The sequence below is a fragment of the Eriocheir sinensis genome, chromosome 11, assembly GCF_024679095.1.
Source record: "Eriocheir sinensis breed Jianghai 21 chromosome 11, ASM2467909v1, whole genome shotgun sequence".
Taxonomy (NCBI): Eukaryota; Metazoa; Arthropoda; class Malacostraca; order Decapoda; family Varunidae; genus Eriocheir; species Eriocheir sinensis.
The window spans coordinates 18,241,284-18,247,488 of NC_066519.1; the positions used below are offsets into that span (position 1 = coordinate 18,241,284).

Here is a 6,205-nt window from a genome sequence, read left to right on the forward strand (position 1 = left end):
GGAAAGGCCCTCAACACTTCATCAAATTCTTCTGCTATAGTGAGCTAACATAGGAAGAGGAGGAGGAGGAGGAGGAGGTGAGCGAAAAAAAGAAGCAAAAATAAAGAAAAAAAAAAGAAAAAATAATATAAAACAAAAAAGGAGGCGGAATTATACCTTGCGGAATCCCGAGAGAGAGAGAGAGAGAGACAGAGAGAGAGCGAGCCTTGACATCACTTTCACTCTCACCCTATCACGACCTTGCCTTCAGTCCCTTTAAATCCTCCCTCGACCCCACCCCCATCTCTCTCTCTCTCTCTCTCTCTCTCTCTCTCTCTCTCTCTCTCTCTCTGCGACCCGTTAGTTAGTATGAGAATGTCTTTAGAATAGTGTGACTGGTTCGATTATTTGTTTGTTTTTCTATTTTCTTTCCACGACTAACTTTGTAATATATCGGTTTGAACTCCATTAAAATCTAACACTTCTAACTCAAAAACTGGAATTAACTAGCCACATAACTGTTCATAAATACTAGTACGACGCTTTAAGAATCAGGTGTGTAAATGTATAGTGGGGGGAGGTGGTAAGAGGGCAGGGGAGGGGGGAAGGGAGGGAGGAAGATTGGAGGGGAGAGAGGGAATGAAGGAAGGACGAGAAGGGAGGAAGGAGGTAAGGAAGAAAGGAAGGATGGAAGGAATACAAGGTGTCACATGTAAAGCAAAACAAAAAAGTGGGTCCCAACTAATCAACTTGCTAACTGCATGCCTTCCTCCCTCCCAAGGCCCCGCTGCACACGACTTTCTACTCATGCTCATCCCTATACTGTCCAAACCCTTATGCAAGAGTTAACCAGCATCTCCATTCTTTCATCCCCTTCACTGGTAAACTCTGGAACAGTCTTCCTTCGTCTGTATCTCCTCCTGCCTATGGCTTGACCTCTTTCAAGAAGAGTGTATCAAGACCTCCACCCGAAATTGACCTCTCTTTTGGCTACTCTTTACTTTTTACTTTTGTGGGAGCGGCGAGTAGCGGGCTTTTTTTGTACACTTTTTGTTGCCCTTGAGCCGCATTCTTTGATGTAAAAAAAAATCTACCTCAGTCTTCATTTCTCGCCCTGAGGGTTTTACCTCTCTCTCTCTCTCTCTCTCTCTCTCTCTCTCTCTCTCTCTCTCTCTCTCTCTCTCTCTCTCTCTCTCTCTCTCTCTGTCTCTCTCTCTCTCTCTCTCTCTCTCTCTCTCTCTCTCTCTCTCTCTCTCTCTCTCTCTCTCTCTCTCTCTCTCTCTCTCTCTCTCTCTCTCTCTCTCTCTCTCTCTCTCTCTCTCTCTCTCTCTCTCTCTCTCTCTCTCTCTCTCTCTCTCTCTTTCCCCATACAAGCTTTCACGTATAATACAAAACAAAAACCTGGGTCTCGTCTAATCAACACTACCTCAGTCTCCATTTCTCGCCCTTCACGTGTGTCTTCGAGTAAGGGCGTCGGCTACATCAACATCTTTATGAATATACTTCCCCCATACAAAAAGTGGCTCCCGTCTAATCTGTTCCATCACGATCCTCATTCCTCGCCCTTCACATGCCGGCGCCTCGTCCCTGGTCAGCTTATGGGCGTTCCGGCACCCACAGGAATGGATCTATCGGGCTCGTATCACTGTCGCCGTGTGAGGAGGCATTTGGCTAGAGTCTTTTGCTGTCTTGATCTCCGTACGTGCTTTGGGGTATTATGTTTTTTTTATATGAGGCATTTAGTTATAAGGGCAGCTTCCAGGAGAGCGGTTTTTTCTGTCTTAATCTCCATACGTGCCTTTGGGTATTACGCTTTTCTATAGGGCATTTAGCCTATAAAGGAAGCTTCAAGAAAGGTATTTGGCTGAAACACTCTTTGCTGTCTTAATCAATATATTAACGCTGAGTGTATGCTTTTCCCATATGAGGCATTTAGCTATAAGGGCAGCTTCCAAGAAAGGCATTTGGCTAGAGCGCTTTTTGCTGTCTTAATCTCCATAAATGACTTTGGGAATTAAGCTTTTCCCATATGAGGCATTTAGCTATAAGGGAATCTTCCAAGAGAGGCATTTGGCTAGAGCGCTTTTTGCTGTCTTAATCTCCATAAATGACTTTGGGAATTAAGCTTTCCCCATATGAGGCATTTAGCTATAAGGGTAACTTCCAACAGAGGCTTTCGTAATGGCAGCTTCCAAGAAAGGCATTTGGCTAGAGCGGCAGTTTCTGGATGATAAATGTGGCAATACAAACTTTATTTTTTTATTATTATAAGAACCGAATGAGGTAAAGAGGAAGGAGTGCTCAGAATCCTCCAATCACCTGACATTTTCTATTAGTCATTAGTCTATCACTCCTTCCCTGCCTATTCCCAATCCTAATCCCACTCAACCCAATCATTCATTTCTCCCTACACTATTTTTTTTTATATTCCAAATTTCTTACCCTCCTCCTCTTCTTCCTCTCCCAAATAAGCTCAAGAAGATAAATGTGGTAATACCGACTTTATTTTTTTTATTATTATAAGAAACGAATGAGGCAGAGAGGAAGGAATGCTCAGAATCCTCCAATCACCTGACATTTTCTATTAGTCATTAGTCTATCACTCCTTCCCTTCCTATTCCCATTCCTAATCCTACTCAACCCAATCATTCATTTCTCCCTATACTTTATTTTATATTTCCAAATTTCTTATCCTCCTCCTCTTCTTCCTCTCCCTAGAAGATAAATGTGGTAGTACCGACTTTATTTTTTTATTATTATAAGAAACGAATGAGGCAGAGAGGAAGGAATGCTCAGAATCCTCCAAGCACCTGAAACATTTTACATTAGTCATTCCCTTCCTATTCCCATTCCAAATCCTACTCGACCTAATCATTCATTTCTCCCTATACTTCATTTTATATTTCCGATTTTTTTACCCTCCTCTTCTTCTTCCTCTTCCAAATAAACTATACCTCTGTCTATCATCAGTTCTATGTACGAATGTATGCTTAGACACACAGTCACGCACTCACATGTACATTATAATATATACATTACATACGACCTTCCCACGTCCATTTCATGTTCTTAAAAACGTCAACAGAATATCTTACTCTTTTTTTTACAACAAAGGAGACAGATAAAGGACTAAAAAAAATAAAAAAATAATAAAAAAAAATAATAATGAAAAAAAAAGCCCGTTACTAACTGCCCCTAAAAAGATTGGAGAGTCTGTTCCACCCCATCTCTCCCCCCTCCCCTCCCCCTTGTGTTAGTTCAGTAGGCCTATCACCAATTATGAAACACAGTAGATTCTTTCAACGTCAAGTCACTTCTGTTCACCAAGAGTATCTCCACATCTCTCTCTCTCTCTCTCTCTCTCTCTCTCTCTCTCTCTCTCTCTCTCTCTCTCTCTCTCTCTCTCTCTCTCTCTCTCTCCTATGGGATTCTCTCTACTCAATAATCTCTCCCCAAATCATGCCTACGATATCTCTCCCTCCACTTATCCTCCTCCTCCTCCTCCTCCTCCTCCTCCTTTACTCCCTCCTTCATCTCTAATATTCCTACTCATCCTTCTTCTTCATTCGTCACGTCCTGGTTTTTCTCTTCTTTCTTTCGTCTATCTCCACTTCTGTTTTTTTTTCCTTAATGTTCTTTTTTTCCTTCCTCTCCTTTATTCTTCCTCTTTTGTTGATCTCTATCTTCTTATGACATTTTTCTTTCATTCTCTTACCTCTTTTCTTTTTTTCCTTTCTTCCTTTTCATCGCCAATTATTCACTGATGGTCAAAACTTTTCTTCTTCTTCTTCTTCTTCTTTTTCTTCTTTTCCTTCCCATTATTTTATTTTTTTTGCCACTTAAAACAGAAGTGCCACTGACCTCTCTCCTCCTTCTCCTTCTCCTCCTCCTCCTCCTCCTCCTCTCAATCTCCCTCTTACCTTCACTGATCTCTTCCCCAAAAGTACTCTCCCTCCTCTCACTTATATTACTCCTCCTCCTCCTCCTCCTCCTCCTCCTCCTTCTCCTTATTATTTTTACCCTCTTCTCATCTCCTTTTCCACATTAAATAATAGTCTTTTCTGGTTCAATTTCTCCTCCTCCTCCTCCTCCTCCTCCTCCTCCTATTCACATTCCTTTCCTTTCCCTCCTCAACCCAATCCTCCACTTCATTTTTTTTTTTTACCTCCGAACTTCTGCTATTCCTCCTCCTCCTCTTCCTATTTTTCCTTTTCCTCTTCCTAATCAACCATATTTCTCTATTCATCTTTTTTCTCTCTTTTCTCTCCTTCTCTTCTGTTTTTCTCTTTTCCCATTCTTTCTTTTTTTATCCTCGTGTAGTCTTGTCATTTCCCTTTTCCATTCTGCTCGTTGTTTTTTTTTCTTTTTTAATTCTCAATCGGCCATGTCTCCTCTTTAAAAACATATATATTCCTCATTTTCTGTCTCACTAAAACAACACGTTCACTTTTTCCTCTTTTCAACGTGTTTTCCTCTCCTTTTCCTCCTTTTTCCTTTTATTTACCTTCATCTGGTCCTGTCCCCCTAAAAAACAAACCAGGACCCCTCTCAATATTTTTCCCCGTTTTCTTTTTTTCTTCTTCCTCCCTTTTTAAACGCAGTACATAACCACCACCATCACCACCTGACATCCCTCCTCCTCCTCCTCCTCCTCCTCCTCCTCCTCTTCTTCTTTCTACCCCTCAGCACCACGATACCAAACGTCTAACATCCCTCCTCCTAATATCCCTTCCCCTCCTCCTCCTCCTTCTTTCCTCATTCTCCTCCTTCTATCCTTCCTTCTTCTTTATTTTTCTTCCTCCTCGTCTTATTTTTACATTCTCCTCCTCCTTTTCTCCTCTCTCCTCCACTGCTCCTATCTTCTCCTCTTTCTCTTCTTCCGCTTCCTCTCTCCTCCTCTTCCTCTTCCTCCTCTTAGAACCCTGCTGTAAATCCTAACATCCTCCTCCTCCTCCTCCTCCTCTTCCTCTTCCTCCTCCTCCTCCTCCTCCTCACCATCCTTCCTTCCCCTCAGCCCTACACCACCAAACCCCTAACATGTTCCCTCAGCTATCCTTCCTCCTCCTCCTCCTCCTCCCCCGCCACCAATCATCGTGTCGCGGCAATACTGGGCGGGTGGTTACCTTTCATATGCTCGCTCTCTCTCTCTCGATGGTTGGAAAATCGTGTTAGTGTCAAATTTGGACCAACCGTTTCCACCACCGCGACGGGAGGGAGGGAGGGAGGGAGAGGGAGAGTATAGGGTAAGGGATGGAAAGGGAGAGGGAGAGGAGACAGAGGGAGGAGGTAGAGGACAGTGATGGTAGGGAGGAGATGGAGAAAGGAGACAGAAGGGAGAGAGAGGAAGGGAGAGAGGGAGAGGATAGGGTGAGGGAGGGAAAGGGAGAGGAAAGCAGAGGGAGAGGGGAGACAAATGGAAGAGAGGTAGGAGGGACAGTGATGGTAGGGAGGAGAGAGAGAAAGGGAGAGGGAGAGAGGAGACAGATGTAGGAGAGGTAGGGAGGGTCAGTGATGGTAGGGAGTAGAGAGGGAGGGAAAGGGAGAGAGAAAGGGAGATATGGTAGGGAGGCAAGGAGGGAAAGAGGAGATGGGTGACTGAGTGGAAGGGAGAAAGGGAGAGAGATGACGGAGAGGTGGACAGGGATGGAATGAAACAGGGAGGGTAAAAAAGGAAGGGGAAGACGTAAGGGAGGTAGGGAGGAGAGAGGGAGGAAAGGGAGGAAGAGACAGGGAGGGTGTGAGGAAAGTTTGAAGTGATTGAAAGGAAGGAGAGAAGGAAGGGAGAAAAGGAAGGAAAGGAAATAGAAAGAGAGAGAGAGAGAGAGACAGAGAGAGAGAGAGAGAGAGAGAGAGAGAGAGAGAGAGAGAGAGAGAACAGTTAATAGGCTATCTTTCTATAATCATGTTTGCGCTCTCCGTTCGCTCGTGGAAATAAATGAAGAAAAATGTTTGTCTTCCCTTATATACTGCGAGGGACAATCCGTGTGTGTGTGTGTGTGTGTGTGTGTGTGTGTGTGTGTGTGTGTGTTCTCATATTCTCGTACGCTTAAAAAAAAAAAAAAGCAAATATGAAAAATGAACAACCCACACCACAAAATATTTTCTCGTATTTTCTCTCGTTTTTTTTTTTTTTTTTTTTGGAATTCATTTTTTTCTTCTTTAGCTTTTTTTATTACTCCCTCTTTTCATTTTTCATTTTCTTTCTTTGTCTTCTTTATTTTCCTTT

At 43.1% G+C, this 6,205-nt stretch overlaps 1 long non-coding RNA gene across 4 annotated transcripts in view; it reads right to left on the minus strand.

Annotated features, from left to right (window-relative positions):
* Positions 1 to 1,910: 1,910 nt before the first annotated feature.
* LOC126996974 (uncharacterized) overlaps positions 1,911 to 6,205 on the minus strand; it is a 156,430-nt gene continuing 152,135 nt past the window's right edge. For 2 of the 4 annotated variants that reach the window (XR_007751781.1, XR_007751779.1), the window contains exon 3: positions 2,456 to 2,933. This is a non-coding gene — a long non-coding RNA (uncharacterized LOC126996974). Of the gene's footprint in view, positions 2,299 to 2,436; positions 2,934 to 6,205 lie in introns of those variants that run through there. The other 2 variants (XR_007751780.1, XR_007751782.1) reach the window with 2 other exon arrangements.